Source organism: Delphinus delphis, chromosome 1 (genome assembly GCF_949987515.2).
Source record: "Delphinus delphis chromosome 1, mDelDel1.2, whole genome shotgun sequence".
NCBI lineage: Eukaryota > Metazoa > Chordata > Mammalia > Artiodactyla > Delphinidae > Delphinus > Delphinus delphis.
Window position 1 is genome coordinate 75,605,834 of NC_082683.1, and position 23,416 is coordinate 75,629,249.

General features: G+C 38.1%; 1 pseudogene; it reads right to left on the minus strand.

Annotated features, from left to right (window-relative positions):
- Positions 1 to 20,015: 20,015 nt before the first annotated feature.
- On the minus strand, positions 20,016 to 20,330 carry LOC132421121 (HIG1 domain family member 1A, mitochondrial pseudogene; annotated as a pseudogene).
- Positions 20,331 to 23,416: the final 3,086 nt, after the last annotated feature.

The window sequence follows — 23,416 nt, forward strand, 5'->3', positions numbered from 1 at the left end:
CAATATTTGAGAAAAATGAATTTGGTCTCAGTATTTTTCGGTATAAATTGATTTTATTGTATTCACTGAAGGTCTTCAATTATATACTACTATATACAATATAAATAAGGACATGTTTACTGCACTTCATTGATATGGAAGATAATATTAAAGAAGGTAGGGAAGAGGAAATAAGTGGGAAACACCTGATAAATGGGAATGCTGGTTTTACTCTCATAGCATTCATTGGAAAATGAGCTGTGTAGTAGGGCATTTGGGGACTGTGCTATTGAGGCAGAAGGTCTATTAGCACAATTAGTTCCTCTAGTGGGCTGGCACCTACTCAGGCATTGCTAAAAGCTATGCACGTACAGGTGAACATGGAGAAAATGTAGGAAAGGGTAAGTGTAGGACAATAGGCCTTTTACTGGGAGGGCAATAAAAGCCTGAAATTCTATGATAGTGACAGAAATAATACACAACAGCCAGACTTTCCCTGTGTCCTTCCCACCCACCAACCCCATAACTCTGGAGGTAAAGCCTGCTAGTCTGGTTAGTACTGTCCCTGATGCTCTGGTGCAATAGATTTGCTCAGATGGGTCTCAGTTGAAGGCTTTCCCCTTCCAGGTCGGGCCTTGGTTTAGACTTATTTCCAGGACTGCAGCAAACAGCTAATTGTGAATTAGTAAGAATCAGAAAAATAACTGAATGATTACCATTGTTGTAGTCTGAATAAGCTACAAAATTTATAGGACTCAGTAAAAAATGAAAATGAGGAGCCCCTGTTCAAAAATTAATGAGGATTTCAAGATGGCAACAGCAAAGCATTAAACAGGGACCTTCTAAGCATGAAGCACCATGCAAATGTGCTTTTGCATGCCCCTATAGTCCAGGATAAACTAGTGAGAACACCTGCAGTATAAAGGCTCTGCATGGGATTTCCAGTACAGTCCTATAGCATCATTCATGATCTAATAGTTGATGTAGTTATCAAACTTTGGGGCCATCACCTCTGGCAGGGAATCTAGCTACAGGAAAAAAAATCTAAGCTATCCCAGTAAAGGAAGAGAGGCAGCCCTAAGTGGGGAAGAACAGCCCCTTATCAACCCCAGAGATTCAAATGACTGTAGGATTCCTGAAGGGAAAAAAAAACCCACACCAAGCTGATCTCCCTGTGCTATGCAGTTGCTTCCCACTAGCTATCTATTTTACATTTGGTAGTGTGTATATGTCAATGCCACTCTCTCACTTCGTCCCAGCTTACCCTTCCCCCTCCCCGTGTCCACAAGTCCATTCTTTACATCTGTGTCTTTATTCCTGCCCTGCCCCTAGGTTCAGCAGTGACCATCTAGAGGGGTGGGATAGGGCGGGTGGAAGGGAGACACAGAGGGAGGGGATATATGTATACATATAGCTGATTCACTTTGTTATACAGCAGAAACTAACACAACATTGTAAAGGAATTATACTCCAATAAAGATGTTAAAAATAAATAAATAAAATAAAAACTTGCCAAAAAAAAAAAAAATTCACACCAGCAGCCATCCAACTAGTTGCTGCCCCTAGAGGTGGGCAGTTGTCAGTGTCCCGAACTAAACATCTGCCTGCAGGGGTCTATCCAAGCTTTAGGACTGAGGGGTGGTATACATTTACAATCTCAGCTGCTCAGCCAGGACTGAGGGAACCATTTTCCCATGCTCTTACTCATGCTCCTTGGTGTTGGCTGGTGTTGCAGGTCAGAGTGACGTAACAGAGCATGTGTAAACGGTGAGATCCAAACCACAGTGTCTGATGAACGTACACTATGACACTAGCATGAAGTGGGACTCAGAAGAGCATAGCTCAAAGTAACTGTGAAGTGAGCCAGGCCTGCTGCAGGTCTAACAGTAAAGTATGGTAGCTAGTCTCCAGAAGGATTTCTAAAGATCCACAACTCCTATTGTTCATGGGCTTATGTAGTTGCCTCCCACATTAGGGTAAGGGATGGCCCCATTGACTTATTTAATTAATAGAAAGCAGCAGAAATGATGGGCATTTTTGTGTTCTTGGGAACTCTGAGATGTCATTTACAAAATTCAGCTACAGTGACAGAGAGACTCCTGCAGAGGTTCCAAGACTATACTGAGAATGAAAGAGGCCTCACTATCCCTGCTTCTCAGTCAAGCCTCAAGATGATCTTATTTGCAGTTATTAGGCTCCAAACATGACCAGCAAAAGAACCTCCCATTTAAGCCCAGTAAAGCAATAGAATTATGGAGGAGATAAGCTGGTGGTTGTTTTAAGCTGCCAAGTTTTAAAATGGTTTGGTCCATAGCTCCAGATTACTGAAACAACCAGTAACCGTATTAGTCAGTGTTCCATCTGGGAATCAGAACCACTGTGAACATTGCAGAATTGAGAATTTATTATAGGGGTTAACTGGGACAGTAAAGAACTGAAGAAAGAACCAGAGAATCAGAAAAAAGTTACTAACAAGCCTCCCTGAAATACTGGAGTTAGCTTTTGGTGTTGGATGTTGGAAGCTAAGTAAGGCCAGGAACTAGAGTGGGACCATGAGGGTAGAAGTCTATGGAAGTTTGTTGCCTCTGCATATCTACAAGCTCTGTGAGATTGTTGCCAAGTATCTTGTTATGGGTCTAGGATCATCATGATAGGTCAGCAAAGCCAGCATTCAAGAAGAAGCGTTAGACATGGAGTAGGGACGAGTAAGGACACCAGCCCATCTCCATGTTTCTTACTGCCTCCTATCAACCCTCCCTTCAGGCAGTTATGGCAGCTGTCTTACATCTGCCTTCCCAATTTAAATCAAATATCTCTTTTCACCAGCTCTAACCCAAAACCTCACGGTGTCTGTGAAATGTATTTCTATTTTTTCCAAGTTGCTTCAGCAAAGCCAATTCAAACATGGAAGCATGTAATGATGACTTGTTGCACAGCAAGGAATTTCCTTATGTCGTAGTAAGTGGACCCTGTCCCTAACGTAATAATAAAAATGTAAGCAAACAGGAAGCTATGAGCTCCTGTGACCTGGTAGATTACTTCCTCCACATTGGCTGCATTGACTACAGAACTTCTGGCCCACTCCCATGAGGAACTGTGGAGGCATGTTAAACTGTGCCCATTTATCCACTTACATCCATATCTTGTAAGCCTTTTATACTGCTTGTTTGCTGACTCAGTAATAAACCCAAGTGAAAACAATTTAAGAGACCTTACCAATTTCCAAATGATAAAAATAGTTTTGATATTGAATAGAAGAGAAGGAACTGCCATGAAAAAAAAATAGAGACAGCTTTTGTGTGTGTGTGTGTGTGTGTGTGTGTGTGTGTGCGCGTGTCCAAAGATGTTTATTATAGCGTCATATATAACAACCACAATCAAATTAAACGTCTGTCAGTGAAGGACTCAAATAAAGCACTGACATCTACCCCTTAGAACAGCATCTGGTCATCCTAACAGGAGTGTAGTAGATCTAGATGTTCAACAGGGAAAAATCTCCAAGATACATTAACAAGTGTAAAAAAACCAAAGGATAGAATAGTGTGCGTGAAACGATCCATTTGTGTAAAAAACAAATGTAGAGCTACAGATACATACACATACACACTAATGCACGCCTAAATTTACTAGGCTGATGTACCAAAGAGCAGTCATCTCCAATGAGCACCCATGGCAATAGGTGAAGATATGTCCTTTTTATTTGATCCCCTTCTGTTCTATTTTATAAAAAGTAAAACAATACATATAAAAAGAAAACAATTTTATACTGCCCTGCCTAGGTGTTTATAAAATACTGATGTAATGTCCAGGACTCCTACTATAATTCCTGGAAAATAAACCAGGCCAGAGGGAAAAAAGCTTTAGAAGTGGGGCCCTACCCATATATCCAGACAAAACTATAATTCAAAAAGACACGTGCACCCCTATGTTCATAGCAGCACTTTTCACAATAGTCAAGACATGGAAACAACCTAACTGTCCATCAACAGATGAATGGATAAAGAAGATGTGGTACATATATACAATGGAATACTACTCAGCCATAAAAAAGAATGAACCAATGCCATGTGCAGCAACAAATGAGAAAACTCAAGTGTGTGAGATCAAGAAAATGATTCAAGAAGGAAGGAGCAGTCAACCGTTTCTGGTTACTGCTGAAATGTGGCTAATGAATATAGCAATACAGTTATTAGTGACCTTAATAAGAGAAACCTTGCTAAAGAAAAAAATGGGTAGTGAATAAATAGAAAAACTGTGTGTACACAATTCTTTCAAGAATCTTAACTTGGAAGTAGAGTGTAGAGAAGGAGTAGAAATTGGGAAAAGTAATATGTGGTGCAAAGAGACTTAATTTGTAGTACAATTGTAAAGTTTTTTTGGAAATGTTATAGAACTATTTTATTTTTTAAACTCTATATACTGAACTGATAAAAATTAAAACTTTTACACAATTCTTTGTAATTAGACATTGGTAAATAGCAACATTGGTAAATAACAGACATTATGCCTTAGTTTTCTCACCTGTAAAAATGGTATACTAATACCCAGTCCAAGTGTTGTATAAATCTCATTAGATAATGACAGATCCTTGGCCTCATTCTTGCACATACTTAGTGTTCAATTCATAGCAGCTTTCATGCTGAGAAGCTTTGTACTGTTGTACCCCAAACTCAGGGATCTGAGCACTGAGTGCCAACTGTACATCAGTCAGTCAGTCAGGATATTAAACTACTATTTATCAACACTTTGCAGCTAAGTGCTGTGGATAGAATGGTGAATGAAAATACTGCTCTAAGTCCTCATGGAGGTTAGACTCTAGCAGAAAGACAGATATTAAACAAATCACAAGACATAAATATTTACAAGTTTTCAAAGTGGTCTGAAATTTCATTCATTCAAAACCTTGTCTTGTTCCTGATCTTAGAGGAAATGGTTTCAGTTTTTCACCATTGAGAACGATGTTGGCTGTGGGCTTGTCATATAAGGCCTTTATTATGTTGAGGTAAGTTCCCCCCATGCCTACTTTCTGGAAGGTTTTTATCATAAATGGGTGTTGAACTTGGTCAAAAACTTTTTCTGCATCTATTGAGATGATCATATGTTTTTTCTCCTTCAATTTGTTAATATGGTTTATCACATTGATTGATTTGCATACATTGAAGAATCCTTGCATTTCTGGAATAAACTCCACTTGATCATGGTGTATGATCCTTTTAATGTGCTGCTGTATTCTGTTTGCTAGTATTTTGTTGAGCATTTTTGCATCTATATTCATCAGTGATATTGGCCTGTAGTTTTCTTTCTTTGTGACATCTTTTTCTGGTTTTGGTCTCAGGGTGATGGTCGCCTCATAGAATGAGTTTGGGGTATTCCTCCCTCTGCTATATTTTGGAAGAGTTTGAGAAGGATAGGTGCTAGCTCTTCTCTAAATGTTTTAACAAATTTGCCTGTGAAGCCGTCTGGTCCTAGACTTTTGTTTGTTCGAAGATTTTTAATCATAGTCGCAATTTCAGTGCTTGTGATTGGTCTGTTTATAATTTCTATTTCTTCCTGGTTCAGTCTCAGAAGGTTAGGCTTTTCTAAGAATTTGTCCATTTCTTCCAGGTTGTCAATTTTATTGGCATATAGTTGCTTGTAGTAGTCTCTCATGATCCTTTGTATTTCTGCAGGGTCAATTGTTATTTCTCCTTTTTCATTTCTACTTCTGTTGGTTTGAGTCTTCTCCCTCTTTTTCTTGATGAGTCTGGCTAATGGTTTATCAATTTTGTTTATCTTCTCAAAGAACCAGCTTCTGGTTTTATTGATCTTTGCTATCATTTCCTTCATTTCTTTTTCTTTTTTTTTAAACATCTTTATTGGGGTATAATTGCTTTACAATGGTGTGTTAGTTTCTGCTTTACAACAAAGTGAATCAGTTATACATATAAATAATGTTCCCATATCTCTTCCCTCTTGCATCTCCCTCCCTCCCACCCTCCCTATCCCACCCCTCCAGGTGGTCACAAAGCACCAAGCTGATATACCTGTGCTATGCGGCTGCTTCCCACTAGCTATCTACCTTATGTTTGGTAGTGTATATATGTCCATGCCTCTCTCTCACTTTGTCACAGCTCACCCTTACCCCTCCCCATATCCTCAAGTCCGTTCTCCAGTAGGTCTGTGTCTTTATTCCTGTCTTACCCCTAGGTTCTTCATGACATTTTTTAACTTAAATTCCATAGATATGTGTTAGCATACGGTATTTGTCTTTCTCTTTCTGACTTACTTCACTCTGTATGACACACTCTAGGTCTATCCACCTCATTACAAATAGCTCAATTTTGTTTCTTTTTATGGCTGAGTAATATTCCATTGTATATATGTGCCACATCTTCTTTATCCATTCATCCGATAATGGGCACTTAGGTTGTTTCCATCTCTGGGCTATTGTAAATAGAGCTGCAATGAACATTTTGGAACATGACTCTTTCTGAATTATGGTTTTCTCAGGGTATATGCCCAGTAGTGGAATTGCTGGGTCATATGGTAGTTCTATTTGTAGTTTTTTAAGGAACCTCCATACTGTTCTCCATAGTGGCTGTACCAATTCACATTCCCACCAGCAGTGCAAGAGTGTTCCCTTTCCTCCACACCCTCTCCAGCATTTATTGTTTCTAGATTTTTTGATGATGGCCATTCTGACTGGTGTGAGATGATATCTCATTGTAGTTTTGATTTGCATTTCCCTAATGATTAATGATGTTGAGCATTCTTTCATGTCTTTGTTGGCAGTCTGTATATCTTCTTTGGAGAAATGTCTATTTAGGTCTTCCACCCATTTTTGGATTGGGTTGTTTGGTTTTTTGTTACTGAGCTGCATGAGCTGCTTGTAAATTTTGGAAATTAGTCCTTTGTCAGTTGCTGCATTTGCAAATATTTTCTCCCATTCTGAGGGTTGTGTTTTGGTCTTGTTTACGGTTTCCTTTGCTGTGCAAAAGCTTTTAAGTTTCATTAGGTCCCATTTGTTTATTTTTGTTTTTATTTCCATTTCTCTAGGAAGTGGGTCAAAAAGGATCTTGCTGTGATTTATGTCATAGAGTGTCCTGCCTATGTTTTCCTCTAAGAGTTTGATAGTTTCTGGCCTTACATTTAGGTCTTTAATCCATTTTGAGCTTATTTTTGTGTATGGTGTTAGGGAGTGATCTAATCTCATACTTTTACATGTACCTGTCCAGTTTTCCCAGCACCACTTATTGAAGAGGCTGTCCTTTCTCCACTGTACATTCCTGCCTCCTTTATCAAAGATAAGGTGACCATATGTGCGTGGGTTTACCTCTGCGCTTTCTATCCTGTTCCATTGATCTATCTTTCTGTTTTTGTGCCAGTACCATACTGTCTTGATTACTGTAGCTTTGTAGTACAGTCTGAAGTCAGGGAGGCTGATTCCTCCAGCTCTGTTTTTCTTTCTCAAGATGCTTTGGCTATTCGTGGTCTTTTGTGTTTCCATACAAATTGTGGAATTTTTTGTTCTAGTTCTGTGAAAAAATGCCAGTGGTAGTTTGATAGGGATTGCATTGAATCTGTAGATTGCTTTGGGTAGTAGAGTCATTTTCACAATGTTGATTCTTCCAATCCAAGAACATGGTATATCTCTCCATCTATCTGTATCATCTGTAATTTCTTTCATCAGTGTCTTATAATTTTCTGCATACAGGTCTTTTGTCTCCTTAGGTGGGTTTATTCCTAGATATTTTATTCTTTTTGTTACAATGGTAAATGGGAGTGTTTTCTTGATTTCACTTTCAGATTTTTCATCATTAGTGTATAGGAATGCCAGAGATTTCTGTGCATTAATTTTGTAACCTGGTACTTTACCAAATTCATTGATTAGCTCTAGTAGTTTTCTGGTAGCATCTTTAGGATTCTCTATGTATAGTATCATATCATCTGCAAACAGTGACAGCTTTACTTCTTCTTTTCCGATTTGGATTCCTTTTATTTCCTTTCTTCTCTGATTGCTTTGGCTAAAACTTCCAAAACGATGTTGAATAAGAGTGGTGAGAGTGGGCAACCTTGTCTTGTTCCTGATCTTAGTGGAAATGCTTTCAGTTTTTCACCATTGAGGATGACGTTGGCTGTGGGTTTGTCATTTATGGCCTTTATCATGTTGAGGAAAGTTCCCTCTATGCCTACTTTCTGCAGGTTTTTATCATAAATGGGTGTTGAATTTTGTCAAAAGCTTTCTCTGCACCTATCGAGATGATCATGTGGTTTTTCTCCTTAAATTTGTTAATATGGTTATTTGTTATCACATTGATTGATTTGCATATATTGAAGAATCCTTGAATTGCTGGAATGAACCCCACTTGATCATGGTGTATGATCCTTTTAATGTGCTGTTGGATTCTGTTTGCTAGTATTTTGTTGAGGATTTTTGCATCTATGTTCATCAGTGATATTGGCCTGTAGTTTTCTTTCTTTGTGACATCCTTGTCTGGTTTTGGTATCAAGGTGATGGTGTCCTCGTAGTGTTCCTCCCTCTGCTCTATTTTGGAAGAGTTTGAGGAGGACAGGTGTTAGCTTTTCTCTAAATGTTTGATAGAATTCGCCTGGGAAGCCATCTGGTCCTGGGCTTTGGTTTGTTGGAAGATTTTTAATCACAGTTCAAATTCACTGCTTGTGATTCGTCCGTTCATATTTTCTATTTCTTCCTGATTCAGTCTTGGCAGGTTGTGCATTTCTAAGAATTCGTCCATTTCTTCCAGGTTGTCATTTTATTGGCATAGAGTTGCTTGCAGTAATCTCTCATGATCTTTTGAATTTCTGCAGTGTCAGTTGTTACTTCTTCTTTTTCATTTCTAATTCTATTGATTTGAGTCGTCTCCTTTTTTTTCTTGATGAGTCTGGCCAATGGTTTATCTGTTTTGTTTATCTTCTCAAAGAACCAGCTTTTAGTTTTATTGATCTTTGCTATTGTTTCCTTCACTTCTTTTTCATTTATTTCTGATCTGATTTTTTTCCTTCTGCTAACTTTGGGGTTTTTTTTGTTCTTCTTTCTCTAATTGCTTTAGTTGCAAGGTTAGGTTGTTTATTCGGGATGTTTCCTGTTTTTTAAGGTGGGTTTGTATTGCTATAAACTTCCCTCTTAGAACTGTTTTTGCTGCATCCCATAGGTTTTGGGTCGTCATGTCTCCATTGTCACTTGTTTCTAGGTATTTTTTTTATTTCCTCTTTGATTTCTTCAGTGATCACTTCGTTATTAAGTAGTGTATTGTTTAGCCTCCATGTATTTGTATATTTTTTACAGATCTTTTCCTGTAATTGATGTCTAGTCTCATGGCGTTGTGGTTGGAAAAGATACTTGATACAATTTCAATTTTCTTAAATTTACCAAGGCTTGATTTGTGACCCAAGATATGATCTATCCTGGAGAATGTTCCATGAGCACTTGAGTAAAATGTGTATTCTGTTGTTTTTAAATGGAGTGTCCTATATATATCAATTAAGTCTGCCTTGTTTAATGTATCATTTAAAGCTTGTGTTTCCTTATTTATTTTCATTTTGGATGATCTGTCCATTGGTGAATGTGGGGTGTTAAAGTCCCCTACTATGAATGTGTTACTGTCGATTACCCCTTTTATGGCTGTTAGTATTTGCCTTATGTATTGAGGTGCTCCTATGTTGGGTGCATAAATATTTACAATTGTTATATCTTCTTCTTGGATCGATCCCTTGATCATTACGTAGTGTCCTTCTTTGTCTCTTCTAGTAGTCTTTATTTTAAAGTCTAGTTTGTCTGATAACAGAATTACTACTCCAGCTCTCTTTTGGTTTCCATTTGCATGGAATACCTTTTTCCATCCCCTTACTTTCAGTCTGTATGTGTCTCTAGGTCTGAAATGGGTCTCTCGTAGACAGCATATATATGGGTCTTGTTTTAGTATCCATTCAGCCAGTCTGTGTCTTTTGGTGGGAGCATTTAGTCCATTTACATTTAAGGTAATTATCGATATGTATGTTCCTATTCCCATTTTCTAAATTGTTTTGGGTTCGTTATTATAGGTTTTTTCCTTCTCTTGTGTTTCTTGCCTAGAGAAGTTCCTTTAGCATTTGTTATAAAGCTGGTTTCATAGTGCTGAGCTCTCTCAGCTTTTGCTTGTTGGTAAAGGTTTTACTTTCTCCATCAAATCTGAATTAGATCCTTGCTGGGTAGAGTAATCTTGGTTGTAGGTTTTTCTCCTTCATCATTTTCAGTATGTCCTGCCAGTCCCTTCTGGCTTGCAGAGTTTCTGCTGAGAGATCAGCTGTTAACCTTATGGGGATTCCCTTGTGTGTTATTTGTTGTTTTTCCCTTGCTGCTTTTAATATGTTTTCTTTGTATTTAATTTTTGGTAGTTTGATTAATATGTGTCTTGGCGTATTTCTCCTTGTATTTATCCTGTATGGGACTCTCTGTGCTTCCTGGACTTGATTAACTATTTCCTTTCCCATATTAGGGAAGTTTTCAACTATAATCTCTTCAAATATTTTCTCAGTCCCTTTCTTTTTCTTTTCTTCTTCTGGAACCCGTATAATTCGAATGTTGGTGCGTTTAGTGTTGTCCCAGAGGTCTCTGAGACTGTCCTCAGTTCTTTTCATTCTTTTTTCTTTATTCTGCTCTGCAGTAGTTATTTCCACTATTTTATCTTCCAGGTCACTTATCCGTTCTTCTGCCTCAGTTATTCTGCTATTGATCCCATCTAGAGTATTTTTCATTTCACTTATTGTGTTGTTTATCATTGTTTGTTTCATCTTTAGTTCTTCTAGGTCCTTGTTAAATGTTTCTTGCATTTTGTGTATTCTAATTCCAAGATTTTGGATCATCTTTACTTTCATTATTCTGAATTCTTTTTCAGGTAGACTGCCTATTTCCTCTTCATTTGTTAGGTCTGGTGGGTTTTTTTTTTTTTTTTTTTTTTGCGGTACGTGGGCCTCTCACTGTTGTGGCCTCTCCCATCGCGGAGCACAGGCTCCGACGCGCAGGCTCAGCGGTCATGGCTCACGGGCCTAGCCTCTTCCCGGACCGGGGCACGAACCCGTGTCCCCTGCATCAGCAGGCGGACTCTCAACCACTGCGCCACCAGGGAAACCCTGGTGGGTTTTTATCTTGCTCCTTCATCTGCTGTGTGTTTTTCTGTCTTCTCATTTTGCTTATCTTACTGTGTTTGGGGCCTCCTTTTTGCTTTCATTTATTTCTGATCTGTTCTTTATGATTTCTTTCCTTCTGTTAACTTTAAGGTTTTTTTGTTCTTCTTTCCCTAATTGCTTTAGGTGTAAGGTTAAATTGTTTATTTGAGATGTTTCTTGTTTCTTGACGTAGGAGTGTATTGCTATAAACTTCCCTCTTGAAACTGTTTTTGCTGCATCCTATAGGTTTTTGGTCATTGTGTTTTCATTGTCATTTGTTTCTAGAAATTGTTTGATTTCCTCTTTGATTTCCTCAGTGATCTCTTGGTTATTTAGTAGTGTATTGTTTAGCCTCCATGTGTTTGTATTTTTTACAGATTTTTTATCCTGCAATTGATATCTAGTCTCATAGCGTTGTGGCCGGAAATGATACTTGATATGATTTCAATATTCTTAAATTTTCCAACGCTTAATTTGTGACCCAAGATATGATCTATCCTGGAGAATATTCCATTAGCATAAGAGTAGAAACTGTATTCTGTTGCTTTTGGATGGAATATCCTATAAATATCAATTAAGTTCAACTTGTTTAATGTATCATTTAAAGATTGTTTTTCCTTATTCATTTTCATTTTGGATGATCTGTCCATTGGCGAAAGTGGGGTATTAAAGTCCCCTACTATGATTGTGTTACTGTCAATTTCCCTTTTATGGCTCTCAGCATTTGCCTTATGTATTGAGGTGCTCCTATGTTGGGTACATAAATATTTACAATTGTTATATCTTGTTCTTGGATTGATCCCTTGGCCATTATGTAGTGTCGTTCTTTGTCTCTTACAATAGTCTTTATTCTAAAGTCTATTTTGTCTGATATGAGTATTGCTACTCCAGCTTTCTTTTGATTTCCATTTACATGGAATATTTTTTTCCATCCCCTTACTTTCAGTCTGTATGTGTCCCTAGGTCTGAAGTGGGTCTCTTATAGACAGCAGATATATGGGTCTTGTTTTTGTACCCATTCAGCCAGTCTGTGCGTATTGGTTGGAGCATTTAATCCATTTACTTTCAGATAGTTATCCATATGTATGTTCCTATTACCATTTTCTTAACTGTTTTGGGTTTTTATGGTGGGTCTTTTCCTTTTCTTGTGTTTCCTACCTAGAAAAGTTCCTTTAGCCTTTGTTGTAAAGCTGGTTTTGTGGTGCTGAATTCTCTTAGCTTTTGCTTGTCTGTAAAGGTTTTAATTTCTCTGTCAAATCTGAATGAGATCCTTGCTGGGTAGAGTAATCTTGGTTGTAGGATTTTCCCTTTAAATATGTCCTGTCACTCCCTTCTGGCTTGCAGATTTTCTGCTGAAAGATCAGCTGTTAACCTTACGGGGATTCCCTTGTATGTTATTTGTTTTTTTCCCTTGGTACTTTTAACATTTTTTCTTTGTATTTAATTTTTGGTAGTTTGAGTAATATGTGTCTTGGCATATTTCTCCTTGGATTTATCCTGTATGGGACTCTCTGCACTTCCTGGACTTGATTGACTATTTCCTTTCCCATATTAGGGAAGTTTTCAACTATAATCTCTTCAAATACTTTCTCATCCCTTTCTTTTTCTCTACTTCTTCTGGGACCCTATAATTCGAATGTTGGTGCATTTAATATTGTCCCAGAGGTCTCTGAGACTGTCCTCAAGTCTTTTCATTCTTTTTTCTATATTCTGCTCTGCTGTAGTTATGTCCACTATTTTATCTTCCAGGTCACTTATCCGTTCTTCTGCCTCAGTTATTCTGCTATTGATTCCTTCTAGAGAACTTTTCATTTCATTTATTGTGTTGTTCATCATTGTTTGTTTGCTCTTTAGTTCTTCTAGGTCCTTGTTAAATGTTTCTTGTATTTTCTCCATTCTATTTCCAAGATTTTGGATCATCTTTACTATCATTACTCTGAATTATTTTTCAGGTAGATGCCTATTTCCTCTTCATTTGTTAGGTCTGGTGGGTTTTTACCTTGCTCCTTCATCTGCTGTGTGTTTCTCTGTCTTCTCATTTTGTTTAACTTACTGTGTTTGGGGTCTCCTTTTCTCAGGCTGCAGGTTCGTATTGCCCATTGTTTTTGGTGTCTGCCCCTAGTGGCTAAGGTTGGTTCTGTGGGTTGTGTAGGCTTCTTGGTGCAGGGGACTGGTGCCTGTGCTCTGGTGGATGAGGTTGGATATTGTCTTTCTGGTGGGCAGGATGGCATCCTGTGGTGTGTTTTGTGGTGTCTGTGACCTTATTATGATTTTAGGCAGCCTCTCTGCTAATGGGTGGGGTTGTGTTCCTGTTTTGCTAGTTGTTTGGCATAGAGTTCCAGCACTGTAGCTTGTTGGTCATTGAGTGGAGCTGGGCCTTAGCATTGAGATGGAGATCTCTGGGATAGATTTTGCCATTTGATATTATGTGGAGCCGGGAGGTCTCTGGTGGACCAGTGTTCTGAACTCAGCTCTCCCACTTCAAAGGCACAGGCCTGACACCCGGCCAGAGCCCCAAGGCCCTGTCAGCCACATTGGCTCAGAAGAAAAGGGAGAAAAAAAGAAAGAAAGAAAGAAAAACATGAAATAAAGCTTTTAAAAATTATTTTTAAAAAATTTTAATAATAAAAAAAGGAAAGAAGAGAGCAAATAAACCAGAAAACAAATCTACCAATGATAACAAGCACTAAAAACTATATGAAAAAAAAACAAAAAAAAACAAAGAAAAACAGATAGACAGAACCCTAGGACTAATGGTAAAAGCAAAGCTATACAGACAAAATCACACAAAGAAGCATACACATACACACTCACAAAAAGAGAAAAAGGAAAAAATATATATATATATTTTAAAAAAGGAGAAAGAGAGCAACCAAATCAATTAACAAACCTACTGATGATAATAAACTCTAAATACTAAACTACGATAAACATAAAACCAGAAACAAAATTAGATGCAGAAAGCAAACCCCAACTCTATAGTAGCTCCCAAAGTCTACCACCTTAATTTTGGGATGATTTGTTGTCTATTCAGGTATCCAGAGATGCAGGATACACCAAGTTGATTGTGGAGATTTAATCCGTTGCTCCTGAGACTGCTGGGGGAAATTTCCCTTTCTCTTCTTTGTTCGCACAGCTCCCGGGGTTCAGCTTTGGATTTGGCCACGCCTCTGCATGTAGGTCGCCTGAGGCCATCTGTTCCCCACCCAGACAGGACAGAGTTAAAGTAGTAGCTGATTCAGGGGCTCCAGCTCACTCAGGCCGGGGTAAGGGAGAGGTACGGAACGTGGGGCGAGCCTGCAGCGGCAGAGGCCGGTGTGACGTTGCAAGTGCCTGAGTCCGTGCCGTGTGTTCTCCCGGGGAAGTTGTCCCTGTATCACGGGACATTGGCAGTGGAGGGCTGCACAGGCTCCTGGGACGGGAAGTGTGGATAGTGACCTGTGCTTGCACACAGGCTTTTTGGTGGCTGCAGCAGCAGCCTTAGCGTTTCAGGCCCGTCTCTGACGTCCGCGCTGATAGCCGTGGCTCGCACCCGTCTCTGGAGCTCGTTTGGGTGGTGCTCTGAATACCCTCTCCTTGCACACCCCTAAATGTCTCTTCCCTCTTAGGCAGGTCCAGACTTGCTCTCGGACTCCTCCCAGCTAGCTGTGGTGCACTAGCCCCCTTCAGGCTGTGTTCACGCAGCCAACCCCAGTCCTCTCCCTGGGATCCGACCTCCGAAGCCCGAGCCTCAGCTCCCAGCCCCCACCCGCCCCGGCAGGTGAGCAGACAAGCCTCTTGGGCTGGTGAGTGCTGGTCAGCACTGATCCTCTGCGTGGGAATCTCTCCGCTTTGCCCTCTGCACCCTTGTTGCTGTGCTTTCCTCTGTGGCTCTGAAGTTTCACCCCACCACCCCCCATATCCACTTGTGAAGGGGCTTCCTAGTGTGTGGAAACTTTTCCTCCTTCACAGCTCCCTCCCAGAGGTGCAGGTCCTGTCCCTATTCTTTTGTCTCTGGTTTTTCCTTCTTTTGCCCTACCCAGGTACATGGGGAGTTTCTTGCCTTTTGGGAAGTCTGAGATCTTCTGCCAGTGTTCAGTAGGTGTTCGGTAGGAGGTGTTCCACATGTAGATGTATTTCTGATGTATTTGTGGGGAGGAAGTTGATCTCCACGTCTTACTCCTCCGCCATCTTGAAGGTCTCCCCCATTCTGCCCATTTTTTTAAATTGAGTTCTTTTTTGCTACTGAGCTGCATGAACTGTTGGTAAATTTTGGAATTAATTGATTGTGAGTTGCGTCGTTTGCAAATATTTTCTCCCATTCTGTGGGTTGTCTTTTTTCTGTTTATGGTTTCCTTTACTGTGCAAATGCTTTTGAGTTTAATTAGGTCCCGTTTTTGTTTTTTTTTTTTAATTTCCATTACTCTAGGAGACAGCTCGAAAAAGATATTGCTGCGATTTATGCCAAAGAATATTCTGCCTATGTTTTCCTCTAAGATTTTTGTAGTGTCTGGTTCTACTTTTAGGTCTTTAATCCATTTTGAGTTTGTTTTTGTGTATGGTGTTAACCTAAAACAAATATAGATCAATGGAACAGGATAGAAAACCCAGAAATAAATCCACACACCTATGGTCAATTAGTCTATAACAAAGGAGGCAAGACTATACAATGGAGGAAAGACAGTCTCATCAATAAATGGTGGGAAAAGTGGACAGCTACAAGTAAAAAAATGAAATTAGAACATTCTTTAACACTATACACAAAAATAAACTCTGTGTCTTCATTCTACCCTCCCCAATATGTCTGCCACATTGCCCCCAAAGTAATGTGCAAAACCAAAATAGCTCTTAAACTATTTTAAAAATAAAGACTAATGCCACAAAGGCAGAGACTATGACTCTACATCACTTTTTCCAGGCACCAAGGACAAAAGGACCAAAATATGTATCAAATGAATGAGTGCCAGGCCTGCCACCCTGAGGCCCTTGCTTCCACTTCCCTATCTCTTACTGTACCATCTCACATCTAATCAGTCAAGGACTTTCAGTTTTCCCAAAAGTACACACTGTTTTATGTCTTTGGGTCTTTATCAGGAACACCATACCCCTTTCATCCTTCTCCATTTCTAATCCTACCATATTCAGCCTCCCTTTTCTGCCTTCTGACCATATGCCCCCCTTTCAAAATCCCACCCCTACTGCCTTTCCTGACTGTCTCCCCCACTCTCAAGCAGAATAGAGCACTCTTTCTTTTGTGTCCAACTCTCCACTCTTCATACAGAATCTAACTTCCAAATGCATTTACTTCTTTACATATCTGACATACACCTCCCTAACACCCCTCAACTGTACAGTGAGTTCTTTGGAGACAGGACTGCATCCTGGGAAGAGAAAAAAAGAGGAGTGAGGGAAGGATGAAGTAATGAATATTTGAACACACATACACATACAGAAACTCTTCCACTCCCTTTCCTTACCCTCTTGCAACCAGTTACCAAATCCTGTCAATTCTAAATATCTCAAAAAGTCCTCCACCTGTCTCTATCCTTAGTTCATGTCCCCAGCATCACTCACTTGGATTCCTACATAACCCTTTGCAAACAGAGCCACTGTGAACCATTGTGTAGGTTGTGCTCTGCTTGAAAGCACCCAGCCTCGTCAGGGGCAAGGAGAGTAGGGGTGAAATACAGTCCAAACTCAACTCCCAAGACTAAAGTCGAGGGGGCACTATTTGATCATTTCTCTGCCCAGAGGGAACACATTTTTCTAATTCACAAGTTGTTTTTCTAATTCACACAACATATGTGCTAGCAACGCAGCCCTGTTTCAACCATTCTTCACCATAGAGCCAGAGTCTTTCTAAAGTACCAATCGGATGCTTTTACTGTCCTATTTAAAACCTTCTAACGACTCTCCTTTGTACTCAGTGTGAAGTTCAAGCCCCATTATATGATTGATAACGTCTTTCATGTTCCACCTCTGGTTTACCACTCCAGTCACAGTTCTCACACCTCACACTGTACTTGTATATACTGAGCTCCATCCACCTTCTCTGTATCTCCAGGCTACATCTCCATCCCCCTCTCCATCACCCATCCACTTCTACATTCTGCTGTCACATGAATGACTCATGCTCATCTGATGAGTCTTAGAATAGATATCACTCCCCTGGGAAGCATTCCCTAACTTCTCCAATCCCCCTTCTGACTGGGTTAAATTCATCTCACATCATCTCATTCTCGCCCCCGGGATAACACTTAACATTTTATGTCTTAATTGACAATTTACTTTTCCCTATTTCTTTCCAGATGGTGATCACTTTGAGGGCAGAAAACAATCTCTTATTAACATTATATCCTCTATACCTATCACTATGCTCAGAAAATATTTGTTAAAGGAAAGCATGGAATCTGTCTTATCCAGAGTATCAGTTGTAATGAATCAATCCCAGAGCTGACAAAAGTACAATAAGAGAAACCAGTAACCACCTTACTCTATAAGTTTACACTATAGGAAGACAATGTTATACCTCTGGACAGTAATGCTAAGTCACCCCATCTAATAAAAGTATCTTGAATTATATCCTCATTGTTAATGGAATAACAAACTTTGGCTTAACATTTTCTCTTAATGAATCTCCCAACTAGCCTTCATCTTCTATTTAGGTTCATTCAAATTGTTGATATAAATATAGTTCTGCCTAATACCTTCCTCCAACCCCAGCTGCTTCTATGACCCTGTTTACACGTGATCAGGATTTTACTTTAGTCCTTCAAATTAATTTCAAATATTTTAAGGCCCAGACTCATTCAAAAGTAGCAAAAAACGTATTTCACACTTGAGAAATGCAGCCCCTCTCCACTCTCCTATATCAGCTGGCCGCCCTTCCCATACTCCTACATAAACAGCAACACTGACCCACCCAGCTGCCTGAGGTCAAATGCAGAAGTCATTCTTTCTTTGAAATGCTGTTTCTTATACCTGATTTTTCATCACTGGCTCTTTCTTTGCACATCTCTGTTTAAATATCTCTTTGGCTAGGCCATCTCTCTCAACCCAGTCCTAAGCAGCAACTCAGTCACCATCCTATCTTTCGTTTTAAAATTCTCTGTATAGCTTTTACTTATTTTCTTCATTTTTGTACCAAATCTTTTTTTTAACATCTTTATTGGAGTATAATTGCTTTACAATGTTGTGTTAGTTTCTGCTGTACAACAAATTGAATCAGCTATATGTATACACATATCCCCTTATCCCTTCCCTATTGAGTCTCCCTCCCACCCTCCCTATCCCATCCCTCTAAATCGTCACAAAGCATGGAGCTGATCTGCCTGTGCTATGCAGCAGCTTCCTACTAGCCATCCATTTTACATTTGGTAGTGCATATATGTCAGTGCTACTCTGTCACTTCATCCCAGCTTCCCCTCCCCCCGCCCCGTGTCCTCAAGTCCATTCTCTACATCTGTGTCTTTATTCCTGCCCTGCCACTAGGTTCATCAGTGCTTATTTTTTAGATTCCACATATATGCGTTAGCACACGGTATTTGTTTTTCTCTTTCTGACTTACTTCACTCCGTATGACATACTCTAGGTCCTACCACCTCACTACAAATAACTCAATTTTGTTCCTTTTTATGGCTGAGTAATATTCCATTGTATATATGTGCCACATCTTCTTTATCCATTCATCTGTCGATGGGCACTTAGGTTGCTTCCATGTCCTCGCTATTGTAAATAGTGCTGCAATGAACACTGGGGTGCATGACTCTTTTATGAATTATGGTTTTCTCAGGGTATATGCCCAGTAGTGGGATTGTTGGGTCACATGGTAATTCTATTTTTAGTTTTTTAAGGAACCTCCATACTGTTCTCCATAGTGGCTGTATCAATTTACATTCCCACCAACAGTGCAGGAGGGTCCCCTTTTCTCCACAACCTCTCCAGCATTTATTGTTTCTAGATTTTTTTTTGATGTGTTCACTTACTTTAATAACACTACATTTACCATGTTATCATCATGGAATGTAAACTCAGGTTAGACAAGAGAATTTCACAAGTACAACAAAGCCTTCTGTAGTATACCAAAGTTTGTATAACGTCTGACCAAACCAGCTTGCTCATAAATCACTTCCATTATAGGCAATTTATTTAGTTAAACATTTATGATTCTTATAGAGAAAATAAACATACTGCACACACTTAAAAAGTGTTTTTCGTTTACCCTTGCATTAGCACTTAAAATTCATATTTCTATTTCAAAATGACACAAAATTATTCTAATATAACAGCAGCAAAATATAATTCTGCAATTACAAACGAGCTAAATGGGGATCTACAGTTAAGTTATTCTCATGTTTACAACTATGATTCTGAAATAAATACTACTTCAAAGCAGCTCTCTTACCAGCTTTTTAGGTTTGGCTTAAAAACACACATATAGTTGCCAGGAGGTTTATAATGTTGTATTCTGTGCACTGTTTTGAAAGGGTTCCTCTAGAGCCAACCAGCCCTTAAAACAGTACTCAGTCCACAAGGTAGTCAGAAAGAGTTAAATTAACTGGGGTAAATAGGATTCCTATATTACATCAAAAGCATATGATATTCTGCAGCAACTGGGAGCATTATCAGGATTGGCATGTTGTCCTCTTTAAAACTAATTTCATCAGAAGAGTTTAAGAAGGTGGACATTGTACCACTATCAAGAGCATTTAAAAATGACATGTTTTTGTGCTAATCTGCCTCCCCTGAATGACCTAGCTAGTGAACTAGTCACCAGTAACCTGGTCACCAGGCAAATCAAGCCTGCAAGAAAGGAAGCCAATATTCAAATTACCATGTTATTGTCCGACCCAAAGAATTTATTTTCAACATAAACATATAACCTCAATATGAGATGTCTAACTAAAGCAAGCACCACCAATGAGACCAAGACAACGTCTCCTCTTCTAAGGTTTAGGTTTTGCCCAGAATTCTCGATACATGGAATCGCCCATACCAAGAGTCATTGTTCCCACAACAAAGCCTTGGGCTGCCATGCACATGTGGATCAGGTGAACAGACATTTTAGTATTTCCCCTGCTCTTCAATTTATATAATCTATATGCAACGATTGTTGCAAAACCTGCCATTCCAGTGGGGACAAATGATGCCTCTCTAGCTTTTTGGATAAGTTTAGATCCGTGATCTTCATCATATGAAGAAAGAGAATCATCTGTGTCGCTTGACATAGTGATTGAAGGATCTTCAGACAACTGCAAGACGTCGCAGGTTCCAACCGGCTTCTGCTTTTCTAGATTTTTTGATGATGGCCATTTTGATTGGTGTGAGGTGATACCTCATTACGGTTTTGATTTACATTTCTCTAATGATTAGTGATGTTGAGCATCTTTTCATGTATTTGTTTGGCCATCTGTATGTCTTCTTTGGAGAAATGTCTATTTAGATCTTCTGCCCATTTTTGGATTGGGTTGTTTGGTTTTTTTTGATAAAGAGCTGCATGGGCTGCTTTACAAAGGAGGCAAGAACATACAATGGAGAAAAGACAGCCTCTTCAATAAGTGGTGCTGGGAAAACTGGGCAGCTACATGTAAAAGAATGAAATTAGGACATTCCCTAACACCATACACAAAAATAAACTCAAAATGGATTAAAGACCTAAATGTAAGGCCAGACACTATAAAACTCTGAGAGGAAAACATAGGCAGAACACTTTATGACATAAATCACAGCAAGATCCTTTCTGACCCACCTCGTAGAGTAATGGAAATAAAAATAAAAATAAAAATAAACAAATGGACGTAATGAAACTTAAAAGCTTTTATACAGCCAAGGAAACCATAATCAAGATGAAAAGACAACCCTCAAAATGGGAGAAAATATTTGCAAATGAAGCAACTGACAAAGGATTAATCTCTGTATAGCTTTTAACACTAAGTGATACATATTAATTTTCAATGGAATATTACAATGTTTATTGTTTATCTTCCCAGCTGGAATATAAATTCCATGAGACCAGTGACCTAATGGTTTTCCTCACTTTATTAACTAGAAGCGGACTTGGCACACAGGAAATTCTCAATAATTAACTGTTGAATGAATGAAGAGATAAGGGAAGAATGAACTGGTTATTTTATCAATATCCTTTTGTATGAGGATTTAGAATCAGGCCAAGGAGGGTTATTTAAAGTATTTATGTTACATAATATCTTATTTATATCTTTTCTGGCTCCTCTTTAGAGCTTAGTACATGAAAACCTTGGCTTCTGTCATTTGCTAGAAGAATTTTCACAACACACCCATGCAATCAGGACCAATATTCAGAAAAGAACATTACTATCATCCCCAGGGACCCCTTTCTGTTCTCCTCCAGTCATTATCTCCCCAAAAGTTAAACATTATCTTGATTTCTAACAGCATAAATTGTTTTTACCTGTTTATGTACTTTATATAGGTGGAATAATATAATACATATTTTTTTGTGATTGACTTCTTTTAGTGAAATATCTTTGTGAGAACCCTCTATATTGTTGTGTGTAGTTGTATTTTGTTGATTCCTTAGAGTATAATAAGAGCTTTTAAGTTCAACACTCTATCATTAACATATTGAAATATCAGTTCATTTTTATGATCATATATTCATGTAATAAAATTTATACAAGGAAATCTAGAATCTTTCCAATTTTTCACTCTTTTAAAATAATGTTCTTTATGATTAACACGCCTATAGAAAAATCTTAATTTACATCTTTAGTTGGTTAGGAAGAATTCCTAAAAGAAAATTTTCAGAGACCAAAAGAAAAAACATTTTCCCTTTTTTGATTAACATTGGCAATTTATTCATAAGAAAGTATTAGCAACTCTTTTTATTATCAACTATATATGACAGTATTTGCCTCCCTAAGCTATCACCAAAAGTAGATATTACTGTCCTTTTAAAATTTTTGTCAACCTGACAAAAAAATATGTCATTAACTCATTTTCTCAAGTGGAGTACCTTTTTCTTATTGATTAATTGAGTAAAAGTTAATTCTTGGTCTATTCAGGTTTCCTATGACTGATTCTATTGTGATAATTTGTATTTTCCTAGAAAATTGTCTGTTTCACTGAGTTATTTTAATGGGTATGTAGTGGTATTTTGCCATTTTAATTTGCATTCTCCAAATGACTAATTCATTTACATTTTAAAATGGATTAGCAATATTTTAAGATTCTGCTCTGAATCTGACATTAATTCTTGATATTGGTTTAGGCCTTGCATACATAATTAGGTTTTAAGTGCTTGCATATATATGAAATACATTCTGTAATCAAACTATATATTTTTAATTTTCATGCAGAAATTAGAAAATTAATTGTGTATTACAGAGCCATCTGGTTGCAAAATGTGTCCCTTTCATTGCCCTTTTGATTTAGCTCATCCAAAGGACCATAAAAGCATTTGTGGCCACAGCTTTCAAAACTGTCACCTCCACTGAAAAGTAAGACCTTATAACAGAAAAGTAGGAAAAGGAATGAGCTGTCAGTAAATGTCACTAAAGGAGGCTAACTGGTGAGATAAATAAAAAATAAGGAAGGCTTTAGGGTGTGGATCTGGGAAATGAAAGGGTATGTAATTTCATAGTTAAATTATTAGAATATTTTCCTAAGGCCAAGAAAAGAAAAAGTATGTTACAAATAGTATTGTTGCTATTAAAATTAGTCTTTAAAAGTCCAGATTTATTTACAGAATAACACTGAACATAAAGGCAGGATTCTATTCAGTAAAATAAGGGATAAGATATTAAAAATCTTTTTATTGCATTTACCATTAAAAAAGGAGATAAAATGAGTTTCAACAAGATATATATAAAAATGAGACTTCTTAAATACTTGAGTGTATTACTTAAAGATCTTATGAAGAGTTTTCTTGGATTATGATTTAATAATTATGTCAGAGATAATTTAAATGTGATAGAAGCTGTAAGTAGAGGATGAAGTAAATTTTAGAAGAGATTTTCAAGCACAAATTTGATTTTTCAGGTGAAAAATGATCTCAAAATTATTTTTGTTTACAATAAGTGCTACTGGCAAAGTTGCTTTTCATAAGAGTTTTATGGGCAAATAAATATCTATGAATCAATAAATTAATTAAAAAGAACCACTAATCCCTTAATTCATTCAGTGAACATTTAATTATTTGTACTCAATTTGTAATCAGAAGATATGGATCTAAATATTAGCATCATTTTTATTAACTATATGCCAGTTTTTTTCTGTAAATTTGTAAGATATGGAGAAAAATACTCCAGGGTATTTTGAAGATCTACATATGGAT